Source organism: Diadema setosum, chromosome 13 (genome assembly GCF_964275005.1).
Source record: "Diadema setosum chromosome 13, eeDiaSeto1, whole genome shotgun sequence".
NCBI lineage: Eukaryota > Metazoa > Echinodermata > Echinoidea > Diadematoida > Diadematidae > Diadema > Diadema setosum.
In genome coordinates, this window is record NC_092697.1 from 12,069,988 (window position 1) to 12,091,367 (window position 21,380).

Below are 21,380 nucleotides of genomic sequence, written 5' to 3' on the forward strand. Positions count from 1 at the left end.
AGGAAGTCATTACTGACGGATAAGTGGAAAGTAAAAATGATTATTACAGAGTTACATCGAAAGCAATGATCGTGAACATGCATGTTGGCCAGCATGAATCACATCGCAATTATAGCATTTAGACATCTTTATTCAGTCTGCATATTATGTATACAGCAAACATTAGCATTTAAAGATATGTAAAGTGGTCAACATGATGTTGCCTTTTTAAGGACATTTTCTGAAAGGCATGTGATAACACAATGGATACATTACGCAGTGGCGGATCCAGAGGGGGGTACAACCGGCGCACGTCCCCCCTTTATTTTTCGTTAAAAGAAAAAGAAATAAAAAGAAAAAAATGAAATGAAACCTGAAACCCGGAAGTGGCACCAGAAATATTAGTTGCGCCCCCCCTTTAACAAAATTCCTGGATCCGCCCCTGTTACGGACAACATAATTGTTGTATAATGCTAATACTGTTATTAGATGAATCAGACGACTCCCCTTAGATAACAACGTCCTCGGGACCGGCAGTTTTCTTTCGTTATATCGAAATTTCGCTATAACCTAAGGGAACTTTGCACCATAGACGTTACTCAGTGATAATAATTTTGGGACCTGAATATTTCACTCTGTAATAAAATTTCGTTATGATCGTGTTGTATATCGGGAGCGTCCTGCACAGGTTTGCAGAACATTTTTAAAAATATGACTTGTGTAGGGCCTTCATATATCTTTGGTCCTTTTCCCGCCCCTATATGAAGCAGTGTTATTGTTTTTCTTTGCCTTCTTCATCACAGGAAACATCTTGTTTCAAGTGAAAGATGTTTCTTGTGATATACTATCAGCTCGAAAAATCGTAAATAAACTTAAGTGATATCCAGTTTTACATACAGGCATTTCCAATGTCACATTTTCACATATCAGATATCCTTTTTTCCCCTTATCTATGTATATCTATACAGCAATATCAATGGCGATATGTTGTACTTTGCAATATTAAACACCTTCATTCAGTAAAATTAATCGATAATCATCACTGTTTTCTGTGCACGAACGGTTAATGCATGATAACTAAATAATTATTATTTTCATGAAAATGAAGCGTCCATTACTATTTATATTTATGCTCTTTAAATTTTATCAATGTAGTCCTTTCGACAAAGTAAGTCAGCACAATTAATATGAGACACCCTTTGAGAGAAGGATGATTTAAATGTTTCTTTTGACAACTCAATAACACAAGTTTCATTTTCAATTCAATATTCAATTGAATTGAAAATGAAATTGTATTATTGAGTTGTTAAAACAAATATTATTGTTGTTGTTTTTTTTCACTTTGGCATGACTCCACAGATTAGACATTGTTTGTAAACTTATGATGTCATCACACATTTTCCCCTGAATATAGGCCTACGTCTGATATAACTAATGAGGATTCAAAGAACACAGTTGTTTGCTTGATTCGCATTGACAGAATACGGCTTCGTTTTTATTGCAACTAAACTAAACGAAAATCGAAAAGTCGAGTTTTTTTTTCTTACATTGCAACAAATCCTACGACTTTCAAAGAGATTCCTGGAGATTTTCCCATTGAAGAGCGGCGGGGGAGGGTCTCCCCCCCTTTTTTTTTCTAATCTCCCCTTTCCATCATGACGAAAAAGTACATGCAGTGCTTGCCATGCATGGAAACAAATTCTGGTTTCTTGTACAAACTCTAGTGTTCTAGCATGGTCTTCGGAAAAGTGTTCTTACTGTTCAACGCAGGACATAATCGTATTGTTACGACCAAAATCACTCTGAGAATGATCGCACAAAAGAAACAATCAACTAATGTTCAGGCGGTTTATTAACAGTGATATTGTGGGTACAGACTCGTAATCGGTTTTCACATCAGTACAATAATGATCACTATAAACAAATATAAGTCAGTAATGGAATCACTTACTCACTAAATCACGAAATCCCTACAGTTTCCTGGTAGTGTCCAAATACGATGCTTGATGCACAAATGAATGATCCGTGATGCACCGATGAATGATTCCTTCGACGTAAATCCAGAGGCACAGGTTACAATAGTCCGCGTTATAAATCCAGGGTATAGTCCACGCTAGATGTTCACGGCCAAACGCGCAGAATCCAAACGTTGTGACGACCACGTCCAGTTGATGCGTTTAATGATGATTCACTTTATAATGTCCAGCAAGGAATCCAGCCCGTCACAGCTTTGCCATAACAATGTCCATTGACACTAAAACATGGAGTCTATCTCCAATGTAGGCAAATTAATTCTCTGCAGGCAAAAATGTCTCCCAGGCCTTATCTCCACAAACACAGTTTGTATAGCAGGTCAGCAGGTAACACAGGACTGACTATAACAAGTCGCTTCAGAGCCAGAAGTGACGTAACTCTCAGAGCAGAGGTGTTGGGTACTCTGCCTACCTCAGAATTTCTCCTGCTTATATATTATCCATTCACCCCTTTCTAGTACATTCTGTAATTTTCTCCAACCTGGGGCCACATACCTGAACATACTAGCAAGTCCAAATTCCAGGAATCCTGGATGACTCACTGTCTAATATGTGCATAACATCATTGCCAAAATTAACTACCAATCACATTGGGTTACAAGGGCAGTGCCTCACTCAGCCAGCACTTCCTAGAATATTCTGGAATGGGCAAAATCATTCTAGATTGAGTGAGCTATAATGTATTTCCTGTCACATGCATACATGTACTGTAGCTACATTGTATACCCTGTAGAAAATTCTCCACTGATCTGGTCAGCCTGTATGTACTATATCTATATCATATAGAATGTTCTCCATTAATCTGGTTCACCTGTGTACATACACATTAAACAACCATGCATACAGCCTTGATACATGTACATAACTACTTGTGTGTACATTTGTGACACCATCCCCCATGGGAAAAAGAAAGCCTTGCCGTAGCAAGGGTTTCTTTTACCTTCACAATTTCTCATTATTATTTACAATGAATGTGAGGTATAATCCAAGTCAAGCAACAATAATCACATACAGCTGTACTATCACATGCCTTTTGAATAGCTGCATTAATTCCATGTTCTCTTTTCATGGATACCATTTACATTGATATTGCTTGGATTCTTGAAGCTTACTAGTATACAATCATGTCAAACTGTTTTGCGTACACTAATGGATATGCTAAACACACAAGTGATATGCCAGTGAAAACTTTTCACCCTTAAATTCTATTGTGCTATATCCACTATCTATGTCACACCAACTGACTTTTGGTCATAGCATTCTTTCAACATATTGACATGACACATTCTCTGATCTGTGCTCCTGTCTGGTGTACTGTTCACATAGTTCACATCATTGAGTTTCTTTTTGACACAGTATGGGCCACTGAACTTGGCTTTCAGTGGTTCACCTTGTTTGGGCAGCAGTACAAGAACTTTGTCACCTGGTTTGAAGGTTCGGGCTTTGGCATTTTTGTCTGCCTTTCTCTTCATTGAGTCTTGTGACACTTTCAAGTGTTCCCTAACTACCTCACAAGCCTTTGAAAGCCTTTCACGAAACTTTGACACATAGTCAAGTAGGTGGACCTCATCATCCTCAGTCATGAATTTCTCTTTGATGAGCTTCAGTGGGCCCCTAACTTCATGACCGTACACCAACTCAAATGGGCTGAAACCCGTCGACTCATTTGGGGAGTCCCTCGTTGCAAACAACAGGAAAGGGATGCCCTTATCCCAATCCTCGGGATACTCCTCACAAAATGCCCTAATCATTGTCTTTAGGGTCTGGTGGTAGCGCTCCAACGCACCTTGGGATTGGGGATGATAAGCTGACGACTTCAGCTGCTTCACACCCAAACGATACATCACCTCTTGAAATATGCCTGACATGAAATTTGACCCTTGGTCAGACTGCACTTCCTTGGGCAACCCATACCTAGTGAAAAACTGCACTAGCGCATCTACCACAGTCTTGGCAGTGATATTTCTCAATGGGATAGCCTCTGGAAACCGTGTAGACATATCCATGATTGTCAAGAGGTACTTATGACCCGACCTAGTCCTAGGCAAAGGTCCAACACAGTCAACTAGAACCCGACTGAATGGTTCTTCAAACGCAGGTATCGGAATCAATGGCGCCGGCTTCACTGAATGCTGTGGTTTACCAGCCACCTGACATGTGTGACAAGTCTTACAGAACTCAGCCACATCCACATTCAACCCTGGCCAATAGAAATGCCTCATGATCCGATCCTTTGTCTTTCTGATGCCTAAATGGCCGCCAACTGGTAACTCGTGAGCAATCCTCAAGATCTCACCGCGGTAACTAGGAGGGACAACAACTTGACGGACCACCGTCCAATCCTCATCAGCTGGCCTATGGGGAGGTCTCCACTTCCTCATCAAAATGCCATCTTTGACATAATAGCACTCAGGGACCTTTTCAACCTCAGCCTCAGAACACGCCGTCTGAGACAAGCCTTTCAACTCAGAGTCTGCCTGCTGTGCTTCAACCAAGGAAGACTTGCTAAACAGCCCATCACTGTTAGCCTCGGAGCCTAATACAGCAACCCCATCATTCAAATCCTTGAAAAAGGTTTCTGCCAACCAAACACCGGAATTCTCCTCCACATCAACAGAATCCGCATCATCTTGAACAGCTCTACGAGCTTGAGACCTAGTCACAACACAATCTGGAAAAATCCCAGGAAACTCCTCCTGCAACTGCTCAGTTTCAGCAACCACCACTGGTTTATCCGAAACAACTGGAGACGCAACCACCTTGTCCCCAGCCAAGTCATTCCCCAACAGGAAGTCAATGCCTACCATGGGCAACTCAGGAACAACTCCAACAGTGACAGGACCAGAAACTAGGTCACACTTCAAATCCACTCTATACAGTGGAACTGACATATAACTGCCATCAACAGTCTGAATCAAGACATTTGCATTCACTGCACTATCTGGTGGAAAAGTCATACCACCATCCACCATCAACGACTGAGAGGCCCCCGTGTCCCGCAGGATGACTACTGGCTTACCTGCCTCACCAGAAGTACATGGGGTCACCTCACCATCGAACAAAAAGCTACGATAGCTCTCATCCACCTGCTTAGTCCTATCTTTGAATTTGGGAGATCGACTTTCAATGGCCTGTGTTTCACTGAACGGGACACTATTTTCGGGTAGGACACTTTTTGACATGACAAATCCCACCTCCATCGTTTCACCATTTTGCAACTTCCAACACTGTGACTTTACGTGCCCTTTCTTGTGACAATGAAAACATCTGATGACATTTGCACTTGTACTGGACCCTTTGTCAGATTGAGGCTGTGGTGCAGACAACATTCCTGAACCAGCATTCTGTTGGTTGCTCGACTGATTTTTGTCTCTCTTATTTCCAGAGAAATTTCCGAAAGGTGGTCTGTTTTCATGTCTGTGAGTCAACTCATACTCATCAGCCATGAAGGCTGCTTTATGCAAACTTGTCACTTTGTGATCTTCCAGGTGCAACCTCACACTGAAAGCAACACTCTTTTTGAATTCTTCCAAAAGAACAACCTCACGTAGGTTATCAAAATCCTGATCCACTTTGAGGGATCTGTACCACCTATCGAACGTCATTTCTTTTTCACGAGCAAACTCAACATGTGTCTGGCCTGGTATGCGGTACAAATTTCTGAACTTGTGTCTGTACGCCTCTGGCACCAACTCATAAGCATTCAACACTGCCTTCTTGACTGTAGCATAGTCACGTGATTGCTCTTCAGAGAGAGATGAGTACACATCAGCTGCTTTGCCGACAAACACACTTTGAAGGAGCAAGGGCCAAAATTCCTGTGGCCATTTCAAACTGTTAGCCACCTTCTCAAATGACACAAAATATGCATCGACTCTGTTTTCTTCAAAGTTTGGCACCAATCGAATGTTCTTGGCCAAATCAAATTCAGAGGGAGCCCTTTCACGATTTCCAACAGTCTGTGCATGAGTCAATTCCATCTCACGCAATTTCACTTGTTGCTCCATTTTCTTCTCTTCAATTTCAAGTTTCTTCATTTCAATTTCTCTTTCTCTTTCCCTTTCCTTCATTTCCAATCTCATCTTCTCTTTCTCCATTTCCAATCTAGCAAGCTCAAGCCGTGTTTGATCAGAAATTTGAGCGTGATCTGGAGTGTCAATTTCTTCTTTGAGCTCCATGTGACCAGCTACTAAGTCAAGAATCTCTGCCTTTCTTACACCTTGTGGAACATCAACATTCAAATGCTGTGCAATAGCAGTCAAATCACATTTGCGTAACCTTTGCAAATCTTTGAGGGACAAATCTGTCCTCTGAACAAATGCCTGAACATCCATTGTACTGATTGACATTGTCACATGTATTACACACAATATGCAATAGAACAATCAACTCACTGGTATTTTGTCTGTACCAATATTCTGAATTCCGGAACGTTCCAAATTCTAAGTTTTGGCTTTAAATTCACTTCCCGGACACAAGCCCCCAATTTTGTTACGACCAAAATCACTCTGAGAATGATCGCACAAAAGAAACAATCAACTAATGTTCAGGCGGTTTATTAACAGTGATATTGTGGGTACAGACTCGTAATCGGTTTTCACATCAGTACAATAATGATCACTATAAACAAATATAAGTCAGTAATGGAATCACTTACTCACTAAATCACGAAATCCCTACAGTTTCCTGGTAGTGTCCAAATACGATGCTTGATGCACAAATGAATGATCCGTGATGCACCGATGAATGATTCCTTCGACGTAAATCCAGAGGCACAGGTTACAATAGTCCGCGTTATAAATCCAGGGTATAGTCCACGCTAGATGTTCACGGCCAAACGCGCAGAATCCAAACGTTGTGACGACCACGTCCAGTTGATGCGTTTAATGATGATTCACTTTATAATGTCCAGCAAGGAATCCAGCCCGTCACAGCTTTGCCATAACAATGTCCATTGACACTAAAACATGGAGTCTATCTCCAATGTAGGCAAATTAATTCTCTGCAGGCAAAAATGTCTCCCAGGCCTTATCTCCACAAACACAGTTTGTATAGCAGGTCAGCAGGTAACACAGGACTGACTATAACAAGTCGCTTCAGAGCCAGAAGTGACGTAACTCTCAGAGCAGAGGTGTTGGGTACTCTGCCTACCTCAGAATTTCTCCTGCTTATATATTATCCATTCACCCCTTTCTAGTACATTCTGTAATTTTCTCCAACCTGGGGCCACATACCTGAACATACTAGCAAGTCCAAATTCCAGGAATCCTGGATGACTCACTGTCTAATATGTGCATAACATCATTGCCAAAATTAACTACCAATCACATTGGGTTACAAGGGCAGTGCCTCACTCAGCCAGCACTTCCTAGAATATTCTGGAATGGGCAAAATCATTCTAGATTGAGTGAGCTATAATGTATTTCCTGTCACATGCATACATGTACTGTAGCTACATTGTATACCCTGTAGAAAATTCTCCACTGATCTGGTCAGCCTGTATGTACTATATCTATATCATATAGAATGTTCTCCATTAATCTGGTTCACCTGTGTACATACACATTAAACAACCATGCATACAGCCTTGATACATGTACATAACTACTTGTGTGTACATTTGTGACAGTATGCCGGTTTATTCTTCAAGACAATTTAATGTGATTTGTTTTCTTAAAAGTGTGCTTGACACATCGTCAGGTCTTAGTGTCGCATTAGCGTCATACGTGTTTAACTGTCCAATTTGTTACCATCGGTATGCCGCACAGTTCTGACAAGGATTGTAATAACAACTTTTTAACTCAAATCTCTCCACAGCACTCCCCGATGTTGAGCTCGTTGAGTTCTTCACACATCAAATATAGAGCTAAGTTTGTTAAATTTACTGTCATCACCGTTCCATTTCCTACCGCACACCCTCAGTCCGCCTCCTTAATTGTGGGAGGGATCCTGTCACCAAGGAGAGCCTTGAACTTGTACTCCAGCAGCCTTCTTTTATTCAGGTGATCCATGAGGAAGTCGGCCCAGTCTTTGTTCCGTCTCGGGAGCTCAAACCTCTCTGCAGCCATCCGCCTCTTCATCGATTCCACGAAGCGTCTCTGCTTCTCCTCCACCTCTTCGAGCTGATCCGTCACTTTGTAGAAGTTGAAGAAGCTCTGGTTCATGCTGTCAAAGTACCTAGAGCACTCTTCCCTGAGTCCCGAAGACTTTTGGTCAATGGCAACGGCCTTGTCAGAGCCCGGCTGTCGAGGGAAGGGACCACGTGAGATTCGATACCACTTTTTGAGGGCCCTCTCTAGCTGGCGAGTGGCACACTTTGACACTTGGAGCGCCGAGTTGAGATTTCTCATGACTTCGGAGTTTGGGCAACTGTCCAGCAGACTTTCGCTGTCCAGGAAGTCATCGCCTTCTTCGCTTGTTTTGCAGAAGAACTCGAGCTCCTCCTCTACGTTGTCCTCATCTTCGTAGGAGATTTTGATCACGGGCTTAACACGGACTTCCTTTCGAATCTCGACGTCACTTTGAGCCGATGATTTTCCGTCAGACGTGGATGTATTTGAGTCATTGTCCTCCTCCTGTTCTATGTCGGCGGCGTCAATATTCCAAGAGCAACCGCCTCTGGAAAAGATCATGTCCTCCTTAGCGTCTTTTGGGCTGCTATCAAACTGCTCCTCACTACAGAAAGTGCCAATGTTCCAGGAGCAACCTCCTCTAGCGAAGACCATGTCATCTGAAACGTCTGTTTGTGCAGATTCACTTTGATCCTCACAGCAGATGGATGATGCTGAGGAGCCATGTGATTTCGAAATCTCCGTATTTGAGTCTTCATCGACCTCATCATCACTCCGATGGATAACGAGGATATCAACTTTGTGACTGGAAGCTTCATTTGCATCAGCACTAAGCCTAACTTTATCGGCGGGACATTGGTTCTTCGGGTCCAAGCCTGACTCAGTAGAACTATGCCTTGTCTCCAGAAGAGATAGTTTGGAGTTCAGTGGCTGGCTCTTACTACCTCTGATGTCGTCATCGGGGACTTCACCGGGGAGAGTGAAGCTGAAGTTGGCAGCGAGACTGGTGTCGGAACACCCATGTGTGCACCTCCTATTCAACTGACTTGCTCTGATGGGGCCCGACCGGGATAATGTTAGCCTGTCCGATTCTTGTCTCACTGTTTTTGCTTCCACAGATTTTGATCCCCTCACAGTTTGCGAGCGAGGTGCAGTCTCCTCCACTCCGGTACAAGGAGATATCTTATTTAGTGGACGATTCCACAGTCGTCTGAAGAATGGGCGCCGAGAGCCTGGCGATGATGTGGTGGCTCTTCGAAATGTCTTCTTCAGACCATGCGTGAAGGCAGAAACCCTGCAGGCTTTGGGCATCCGCCATGGGCAGCACGATCCCTCATTTTCGTCATAGCAACCATCGGATGCAATAGTCGTCCTTAGTTGACCAGCAGACATTGCTTCCTGTAGCAATACGTAAACGAAATTACTTTTTATTGTTTCCTTTTTTTAGTAATGGGGGATTGGTATTGTTTGTGTGCATATTTGGATATATTTTGTTAGTCATATCATAATTTTCAGCATTTATGCAAATTGGACCACCATGGAAGAAGAGAATCATTATGAAAATTAATCTGAAATGAGGCAGTTCATCCATTTTGTAATATTTCTTTGATTTATGTATGATTTATGTAAATAAACAAACACCGAAACATTTTAAACATTACACTTTCAATTAGTTACTCAGAAGAGAAACAAGATAAAAGCCGAGGTCAAACATTATTAAACACAAATGTGAATTCACAGTCGTTGATGTAATGGTGCACGTATTTCATTGGAGGACCTATGCAGTGAAAATAACGCATGTTGACTTATGTTGATTCATGATGCCCTCAATATCACTTGTGGTGAAACGAATAACTAGATACTTTCTATAAAGCTGAATATATGTTCTTTTTTCCCCCTTCATATTACTTGGATAAGCCCACAAATAACCTCCCAAACCAAGATTCTGCCTGTGACCTCATCTCTTAACCATTACCAGGGGCGGATCCAGGGAGGACCGCAACCGGCGCACGCCCCCCTTTATTTTTTGTTGAAACAATAGAAATAAAAAGAAAAAATGGGGGGGGGGGAGGGGTGCGTGCGCGCGCCCCCCTTTAATTTTGTAAACACGCCCCCTCTTTACGGAATTCCTGGATCCGCCCCTGATTACTAAAGTATTAACATGATTAGCAAAAGACATGATTAGCAAAAGACATCGGAATGCACCTTCTCCAAAACGGAGCATATAACTTGCATGTTTCTATAACATTACAACCAGCAGAAGGCATTGGCAGAGAAACAAGAGCATAGCTTTCTCATACTTACTCCTAACGTCAGAAAATGGCTCACTAAAGAAATAGAAATCTTACCGTTTGCATAACGTCAAAGGGATATGTCGGCATGCGCAAGTTCCGTCTAATATTTCGAGAAAATATTCGAAATATCACAGAAGATAGATGAAGAAACTCCGATTGCCTCAAGTGCAAATTCGAAAGTGGTAGAAGTATAAACAAACCGTGCAGGCATGGCACATCATGCTGGTGACGACATAATCATGTGCGGACCTATACGCGCTTCATAAAAAAAAAACCCCTTTGGTTTGTTGGCTAAGGTACGCATGCGCAAGGGAGAGTAAATGGTACACTATGCGCGCACCTAAATAGATCCTTGTCATTTGATTGGTTGTTTGATATTGATCTTTCGTCCCATTTCACTATTACGTCATAATTCGTGCAATTGTGGCTTCGTTTACAGGTGCAATCGTGGATCCATGCGATTTCCTCAATTGCATACATACTCGCCGAGAGCCCGGCACACGGCTTTAAAGCTGCACCCAACCGCACTGATAAATTAAATCATTACGTTGAACGAATACAAATTAGTAGGAAGGAAGTATACCTACATGGTATCTTGCTATCAGGACAACGGCAGACGAAAGCGTTTCTTGACTTTTTTTTTCACCATTATAGCAGTTAGAGACTAAAATCTGCAGATTTTACCGAAACCTTTCAGGAAGCCATTACTAATGACGGATAAGTGGAAAGTAAAAATGATTATTACAGAGTGACAGCGAAAGCAATGATCGTGAACATGCATGTTGACCAGCATGAATAACATCGCAGTTATAGCATTTTAGACATCTTTATTTAGTCTGCATATGTATAAAGTGGTCAACATGCTGTTGCCTTTTTAAGGACATTTTCTGAAAGGTGTGTGATAACGCAATGGATACATTACGGACAACGTAATTGTTGTATAATGCTAATACTGTTATTAGATGAATCAGACGACTCCCCTTAAATAACGACGTCCTCGGGACCGGCAGTTTTCTTTCGTTTTATCGAAATTTCGCTATAACCGAAAGGGGACTTTGCACCATAGACGCTATACAGTTATACAGTGATGATAATTTGGGGACCTGAATATTTCACTCTGAAATAAAATTTCGTTATGATCGTGTTGTATATCGGGAGCGTCCTGCACAGGTTTGCAGAGCATTTTTAAAAATATGACTTGTGTAGGGCCTTCATACATCTTTGGTCCTTTTCCCGCCCGTATATGAAGCATTGTTATTGTTTTTCTTTGCCTTCTTTATCACAGGAAACATCTTGTTTTAAGTGAAAGATGTTTCTGTAATATACTATAAGCTTGAAAAATCGTAAATAAACTTAAGTGATATCCAGTTTTACATACAGGCATTTCCAATGTCACATTTTCACGTATCAGATATCCTTTTTTCCCCTTATCTATGTATATCTATATAGCAATATCAATGGCGATATGTTGTAAGATTTGTAAGATTTGTAAGATTTTATTGACTCTATCGACCCCCTCTCGGGGTATGAGAGTACAAACATATTTACAATATATGAATACAAAAATATAAGTGATAATGTACATGTACATGTGAAAATAACAGATATAAATAAACATGTTTACAAAACAAGGCGTAAAGGACGTTTAACTACTCTACCACTACGTGTACACAAATTCACATCTACTTTACTTTCTACAAAACTACTGTCTTTCTTCTTTGGTTTTGACGAAAACTGAAACATAATCATTCTTACAAATTTGGCTAGTTTTTTTTTTTTTTTTTCAAATGGCAAGCATTAGCTGAATTGAATAGTTTGGCCATATGTAATGCACTTGGTCTACTGGTCGTGAAGCTACTTGGTAAATAAAATAGTCTCTCTTTGTGGAAAAAGGGACAAACAAAAATATAATGAAATTCATCCCCTATATCTGCAGATGAACATATAGTACAATGCAATTCATCTGCCAGGCTTGCATCAAACCTGCCCTTATCAACGGGTAATCCATTAGATCGACATCTGAATTAACTTAATGTAATATAATCTTTCTAACACAAGACCTGTAAATACTTCTCAAACATCAAATTATCCTTAAACATTATATAATTTGTACAAATTCTATTTGACCATGTGGCTGCTCTCCACTCTTGACTAAACATATCAAAAAGTCTAACTTTTGAAGTGTGTGAAATCCATGCAGCACTAAATCCACCCCCTTGTGCTAACCACACATTCCCTAGCCCTGCATAATAAAAAGTATTTGCGATAAATAATAACCATTGTGATTTTGACGAGGATTGTATGTCTTCTTGTAAATGCAGAAGAAATTTGAAAATTGTACATGAGTGCTTGGTTTCTTTTCCCTTAACTAATCTCAACCAGAATCCAATCATTCTACATTTAATATGGTTCAAAATTACTCCACGTCCAGTTTCACCATAAACCATACAATCAGCATTGATCAGGCGTACATTTGTTCACAAGCAAAACTTTTCTTAAGAATTTCCCATGGAAAACTTCAATTTAGTCTATGCACTCATAACCCTAGACTTCACAACCATAGAGTAAAACAGGTAAAACAAGATGATCAAATAAATGTCACTGTGTGTCCACAGAGAGTTGTAACTTTTTAGCCTTGACCAACATGCTATAAAGTGCTTTTCTAGCTTGTGTGACTTGTTTAGAAATTGCCTTCTTAAAACTACCGTTATAATTAAATTTAACCCCAAGGTACACAAAGTCATCTACAACCTCAAGTGGATCACCAGCATAAACAAATTCAGGAATTCTTCTAACCTTCCCACGGGAGAAAATAACAATTTTAGTCTTGCTAGCATTAACAGTCAAGCGCCATGTCTGACAATAACTATCCACAGCATCAAGAGCTTTTTGCACCTCCTCCGGAGTTTCTGCTAAAATTATTGTATCATCTGCATAAAGCAAACAAGAAAGATTTAAAGCTTTTTTTGACATTATCAGAATCCAGGTGGTCAGAAATCTCACTTTCCAAATATTATGATTTTCTAATGTATTCTTGAAAATCATTCAGATAAATGGCAAATAAAAGTTGGGAAAGGTTTTCACCCTGTCGTACACCAGTGTTACAAGTAAAAAAAAAAAAAAAAAAACAAAAACAAAAACAAACAAACAAACAAAAAAACTCTGACATCTCCCCCCTGACCGCCACACATGACTTGGCACTTTCATAAATGTTAATGACAGTAAACAGTTTACCCCTAAGTCCCATCTTCAACATTTTGTACCATAAAGATGATCTATCAATTAGATCAAATGCTTTCTTGTAATCAATAAATGCACAGTATAAGCGTTTTTCATTTTGCAAATAAACATCAATTATAGTCTTCAAAACAAAAATATTATCAATTGTAGAGTAATTAGAACGAAAGCCAGCCTGTTCTTCACCTAACATATTAGCAGCTTCGAAAAACTCTGAGATTCGATGATTCAAAATGGAAGTAAAAAGTTTTCCCAGACAACTGAGAAGAGTTATTCCTCTATAATTATCAGGATTTGTGTCTATACCCTTATTCTTAAAAACAGGAATGATAATCCCTATGCACCATTCAGTTGGAACAATACCACTGTCCAGTATCACATTAAAGAACTTTACCAACACATGAAGCATCTCTACGGGACAATTCTTAAGGAATTCATTTCTTATGAAATCTTTTCCACAGGCTTTTGAATTTTTAAGTTTCTTAATCATTAGTGCCACTTCTTCCAAAGTGACTGGGGCATCCAAGGAACCATCTGCCTTAAAAAATTATGTAGTACTATCTTCCAGACCTGTGGGCTTGTCATCTTGGCTATTACCTAAACGACTAAAATCATTAACAAAATCCCCTAATGAAACATTTCCTATTTTCTTTACCTTGCGTTCATTATTACTGTTGAGTAATTGCCAATATTCTTTCGGATTGGACGCCTGTAATGAACGGAGAGATTCATTTAAATCTATATGAAATGTCCTTCTTCTTTGTCTTGATAAATTCTTATAAAACTTTCCTGTAGATTCATAATGATTCAATAGACAAGTAGCTCCTGAACTGCCCAGAAATTTAAGTTTCCTCTTCAATTGATTTTTAACATTCAAATACTCCTGCCGGGCAGCTCTGCACTCTGCATCAAACCAAGGCTGATGGTTGTTTTTATCCTTATTGACAGTCTCATTTGTTGTACTTTGCAATATTAAACGCCTTCATTTGTAAAATTAATCGATAATCATCACTGTTTTCTGTGCACGAACGGTTAATGCATGATAACTAAATAATCATTATTTCCATGAAAATTGAGCGTCCATTAGTATTTATACTTATGTTCTTTAAATTTTATCAGTACTATAGTCGTTTCGACAACTTAAGCCAGCACAATTAATATGACACACCCTTTTAGAGAAGGATGATTTGAATGTTTGTTTTGACAACTTATAACACAAGTTATATTTTCACTTCAACATTCATTTGAATTCAAAATGAACTTGTGTTATTGAGTTGTCAAAACAAATATTTGTTTTTGTCAAGATGAAAAAAGTTTCATTTAGGCATGACTCCACAGATTAGACATTGTTTGTAAACCTATAATGATGTCATCACACATTTTCCCCTGAATATAGGCCTACGTCTGATATAACTAATGAGGATTCAAACAACACAGTTGTTTACTTGATTTGTATTGACGGAATATGGTTTCGTTTTTATTGCAACCAAACTAAACTAAAATCGAAAAGTCGAGTTTTTTTTTTCTTACATTGCAACAAATCCTACGACTTTCAGAGAGATTCCTGGAGATTTTTCCCATTGAAGAGCGGCGGGGAGGGGGGGGGGTCCCTCTCCTTACCCTATTTTGTTTTTTTCAAATCTGCCCTTTCCTTCATGACGAAAAAGTACAATGTAGTGCTTGCCATGCATGGAAACAAATTCTGGTTTCTTGAACAAACTCTACAAAGATTAAACATGGTCTTCGTTAAAGTGTTCTTACAGTTCATCATATGCAGGACATAGGCGTATACCGGTTTCTTCTTCAAGACGACATGTGCTTTGTTTAGAAAGCGTGCTTGACACATCGCCAGCTGCCAGGCGTTATTGGCGCATAAACGTCTCTGTTGTCCCATTTGTTATCATCGGTACGCATCACAGTTCTTACAAGGATTGTAAAAACATTTTAACAAGTTATTCAGACCTCTCCACAGCACTCTCTGATGTTGAGCTCGTCGAGTTCTTCACACATCGGATATAGAGCTAAGTTAGATTTACTGTCATCACCGTTCCATTTCCTACCACACCCTCAGTCCGCCTCCTCAATTGTGGGAGGGATCCTGTCACCAAGGAGAGCCTTGAACTTGTACTCCGGCAGCCCTCTTTTATTCAGGTGGTCCATGAGGAAGTCGGCCCAATCTTTGTTCCGTCTCGGGAGCTCAAACCTCTCTGCAGCCATCCGCCTCTTCATCGATTCCACGAAGCGTCTCTGCTTCTCGTCTACCTCTTCGAGCTGATCCGTCACTTTGTAGAATTTGAAGAAGCTCTGGTTCACGCTGTCAAAGTACCTAGAGCATTCTTCCTGGAGCCCCGAAGACTTTTGGTCGATGACAACGGCCTTGTCAGAGCCCGGCTGTCGGGGGAAGGGGCCACGTGAGATTCGATACCACTTTTTGAGGGCCCTCTCTAGCTGGCGAGTGGCACACTTTGACACTTGGAGCGCCGAGTTGAGATTTCTCATGACTTCGGAGTTTGGGCAACTGTAGAGCAGACTTTCGTTGTCCAGAAAGTCATCGCCTTCTTCGCTTGTTTTGCAGAAGAACTCGAGCTCCTCCTCTACGTTGCCCTCATCTTCGTAGGAGATTTTAATCACAGGCTTACGAACTTCCTTTCGAATCTCGACGTCACTTTGAGCCGATAATTTCCCGTCAGACGTGGATGTATTTGAGTCATAGTCCTCCTCCTGTTCTATGTCGGCGGCGTCAATATTCCAAGAGCAACCGCCTCTGGAAAAGATCATGTCCTCCTTAGCGTCTTTTGGGCTGCTATCAAACTGCTCCTCACTACAGAAAGTGCCAATGTTCCAGGAGCAACCTCCTCTAGCGAAGACCATGTCATCTGAAATGTCCGTTTGTGCAGATTCACTTTGATCCTCACAGCAGATGGATGATGCTGAGGTGCCATGTGATTTCGAAATCTCCGTATTTGAGTCTTCATCGACCTCATCATCACTCCGATGGATAACGAGGATATCAACTTTGTGACTGGAAGCTTCATTTGCATCAGCACCAAGCCTAACTTTATCGGCGGGACATTGGTTCTTCGAGTCCAAGCCTGACTCAGTAGAACTATGCCTTGTCTCCAGAAGAGATAGTTTGGAGTTCAGTGGCTGGCTCTTACTACCTCTGATGTCGTCATCGGGGACTTCACCGGGGAGAGTGAAGCTGAAGTTGGCAGCGAGACTGGTGTCGGAACACCCATGTGTGTACCTCCTATTCAACTGACTTGCTCTGATGGGGCCCGACCGGGATAATGTTAGCCTGTCCGATTCTTGTCTCACTGTTTGTGCTTCCACAGATTTTGATCCCCTCACAGTTCGCGAGCGAGGTGCAGTTTCCTCCACTCCGGTACAAGGAGATATCTTATTTAGTGGACGACTCCACAGTCGTCTGAAGAATGGGCGCCGAGAGCCTGGCGATGATGTGGTGGCTCTTCGAAATGTCTTCTTCAGACCATGCGTGAAGGCAGAAACCCTGCAGGCTTTGGGCATCCGCCATGGGCAGCACGATCCCTCATTGTCGTCATAGCAACCATCGGATGCAATAGTCGTACTTAGTTGACCAGCAGACATTGCTTCCTGTAGCAATATACGTAAGCGAAATTACTTTCTTTTCATTGTTTCCTCTTTTTTTTCTTTTTTTTTCTTCTTTTTAGTAATGGGGGATTGGTATTATTTGTGTGTATATTTGGATATATTTTGTTAGTCATATCATAATTTTCAGCATTTATGCAAATTGGACCACCATGAAAGGAGAAAATCATAATGAATCTGAAATGGGGCAGTCCATACATTTTGTAATCTTTCTTTGATTTATGTATTTTTCAGTTTATATTTTGATGTGAAATGGATGATAAACAAACAAACAAAAATTTTAAACAATACAATTTCAATGAGTTACTCAGAAGAAAAACAAGATAAAAGCCGGGGTCAAACATTATTAAACACAAATGTGAATTCACAGTCATTGATGTGATGGTGCACGTATTTCATTGGAAGACCTATGCAGTGAAAATAACGCATGTTGACTTATGTTGATGCATGATACCCTCAATATCACTTGTGGTGAAACGAATATCCAGATACTTTCTATATAGCTGAATAATGTTCTGTTTTTTCTTCATATTACTTGGATAAGCCCAAACATAACCTCCCAAACCAAGATTCTGCCTGTGACCTCATCTCTTAACCATTACTAAAGTAGGCCTATTAACATGATTAGCAAAAGACATCGGAATGCACCTTCTCCAAAACGGAGCATATAACTTGCATGTTTCCATAACATAACAACCAGCAGAAGGCATGGCAGAGAAACAAGAGCATAGCTTTCTCGTACTTTCTTCTAACGTCAAAAAATGGCTCACTAAAGAAATGGAAATCTTACCGTTTGCAAAACGTCAAAGGGATATGTCGGCATGCGCAAGTCGCGACTAATATTTCGAGAAAATATTCGAAATATCACAGAAGATAGATGAAGAAACTCCGATTGCCTCAAGTGCAAATTCGAAAGTGGTAGAAGTATAAACAAACCGTGCACGCATGGCACATCATGCTGGTGACGACATAATCATGCGCAGACCTACGCGCTTCATAAAAAAAGCCTTTGGTTTGTTGGCTAAGGTACGCATGCGCAAGGGAGAGAAATGGTACACTATGCGCGCACCTAAATAGATCCTTGTCATTTGATTGGTTGTTTGATATTGATCTTTTGTCCCATTTTACCATTACGTCATAATTCGTGCAATTGTGGCTCCGTTTACAGGTGCAATCGTGGATCCATGCGATTTCCTCCATTGCATACACACATGCCGAGAGCCCTGCACACTACGTCCGTATAAAACGCTTCCGTTTGCGGTCTGCATGCGAAGATTTCGCACATTCTCTCTTGTTTTTTAATTAATAAAACATCAAATGACAAGGATTTTTAGGTGTTATATAGAACAAATGATAGATATTTTTCATTCGTGCAATGGACAGAATATTTCATTCAGCGAAAGATGAAACTATAATTAATCCAATCAACTCGGCTGCGCCACGTTCAATGGATCATTTATTTTTCATCCTTCACCTTATGAAAATAATTCTGTCCACTGCACTCATAAACATTCATTATTTATATACATACTATAACTTGCTAAGGCCAATGCGACACAAGCATTCTGGTAACGTGGGAGTGTCAACCACGACGTTGCATGTACAACAGAGGTATCATAACTTCAGGGGGCGCAGCCCCGGTTTCGAAGGAAAACAAAATAAAACAAAACAACACAAAACAAATGCTGAAAATGGCGGTGGGCGATCGAAAAAGTAATTATTAAAAAAAATCACAACAAAACTCATGTAATTACGATGTTTTCACCGTGAGATGCGGATGGAAAGGAGTGGGTAGCATTGATCCTTGACCACACCCACCCCCCCCCACACACACACACAATACGCACACGTTCGGCTACCCCTGACGGAAAACGGCCGCTACATCGCTATATCATTTTCGATGGAGAAGCTTACTTTCTTTGCGGATTAGCGAACCTCGTTTATTTTAGAATTAGCTTGCAGTTAGTAGCCCAAACAAATATGCAAATTTAGTAAATGCAGAAACATCCGTATAGCACACATTGAATTTTAACGAAAATAAAAAAAAATATGAATTTAAACATTTGGTCAGACGGCAAGTTTGGGCAACGATATCAAAAATGTTTTAAAAAAATGTCAACATAATATGCATTCATTTTCGGGCGTCATGAAAGAGCTCTGGACTTATATTCCTTCAGAAGACAGGGGAAATGATATTACCCTTTACTATGTCAGTAGCAAGTCGAATGAATGTGTACTTTTCATTAAAAGATGGAATTTTGTGGAATTTTTAAATATCTATTCTCTACATTTCTTTAGGTCTATTGCATTTATATCAAGTCATTGATTATTCTGTACTTAAACTTTAAAGTTCTGTAGAAATGCCCGCATTAAGCACAAAATGTTATCTATTGTTATTATCAGCATCATGGAACTGAGCCTTATTTCATTTTCGGATAAACGAATGTTTGGAATGACTAACACCATCCAGTTTATCAATAGAGTAATAATCATTGAAAATACGTCATGGAATTTAAAGACAATACTTACCATCCTTTGCCGATGAAACCAAAACCCCTGCAGCTGTAGTGCTTCAAAATAGTTCTAAAATATGAGTTAGGGATTGAACAACCAATGTAAAAATGTTAATTAGTATTTTTAATCAATTTTGAAAATATACAAAATGTGAACAGTAGTTTTATTGAAGTTGTTTTAAGAGTAAGCCGTCTACAGTTATGGTTTATTGAGAGATATGTTGATATCTGCAAAGCTTCATTGCCATCTTTTATATGGTATATAGGATGTTTATGATACATCTAACCTATACACATAACGTGTCATATGTGATAACTCAAACATTTTAAAAATCATTGCTCCCAATGGTAAACAGTGGCTCTAACTTTTTATTAAAGAGGAAATCCACTTCAAAAATAGACAAACCTCAAAAGAAAGAGAAAAATATTTCCTTCAGAACGATACAAAAAATGATACAAATCGGAAAAGAAATAAGGAAGATATGACATTTTGAAATTTCACATTTTTCAGGAAATAATTCCTGACCAGTCCTCGCAATTTGACAATGTCATGCTCTCACAGTTTCTTATTCATTTCAAATAATGTTATGTACATCAAGTGCAAAAAGCTCATGTTTCAGCTGCATAAAACTTTCGTTAAAACCACCCAAAATAAAAAAGAACAAGTGTTCACTCTGATACATCTTGGTATCTTGGTTAGCTAAAACTAACAATTTTTTCCGAATTCTATAATAAACATGAAAAATTGAGAGAGTATGACATCATCAACTCGCTCATTTGAATATTTGTAAGGACTATAGTCAAGAAATGTTTTCCGAAAAAACAAACAAACAAACAAAACAAACAGAAATTTCGAAATGTCGTATCTTCTTTATTTCTTAGCCGATTTTTGTCATTTTTGTATCATTCTGTTGGGAATATTTTACTCTTTCTGTTGAAGTTTATTTATCTTTGGGGTGGATATCCTATTTAACAGAGGAAACAATGTAATCAAGTACATTGTACAACTCTTCCATTACACTTTTTTTCATACAGTTGTAAACAAAACCATCACAGAAATCCTGTTTTTAGTCATTTGTTTTATAGCAGCTGTACAGCCCCTTTGGTTTCTGTTTTGCTTGATAAGCTTAGCGCAGGATTAAGATTTTGTTCTGTTTTTTGTTTCAGTCATTGCATCTTAAGTAATGCCGCACAAGTTTATAGGACATTACACCGCCTGGTATGAACAAATACTGTTGGTTGACGGAATTGAGTTAAAATGGTCCGGTTAAAAAAGTGTTCCCATAAAAGTAAGTATGCCGATAATAATAATCGCCGGCTGGAGTGGTTTACCTATTTGGGTATAATAAAATAGGGAACAGATTGTGCCATTAAAAAAAGAGGATTCTATATTCTGTTGAGAGAAAGGAAAATCAAGATGAAAGAAGCAAAGAAAGAAGTCAGGAGGAGGAGGAGAAGGAGGAAGAGGAGGAGGAAGAGGAAGAGGAGGAGGAGGAGAAAATGAGCAATGTGTGTTGATGTGACAGTACGACTGTGACGACGAGAATATATCTGTACTATGACTACATTAACCAGCAGATGGCGCTATTTGAAATTGATTTCATTTTCATTTCATTTTATTGT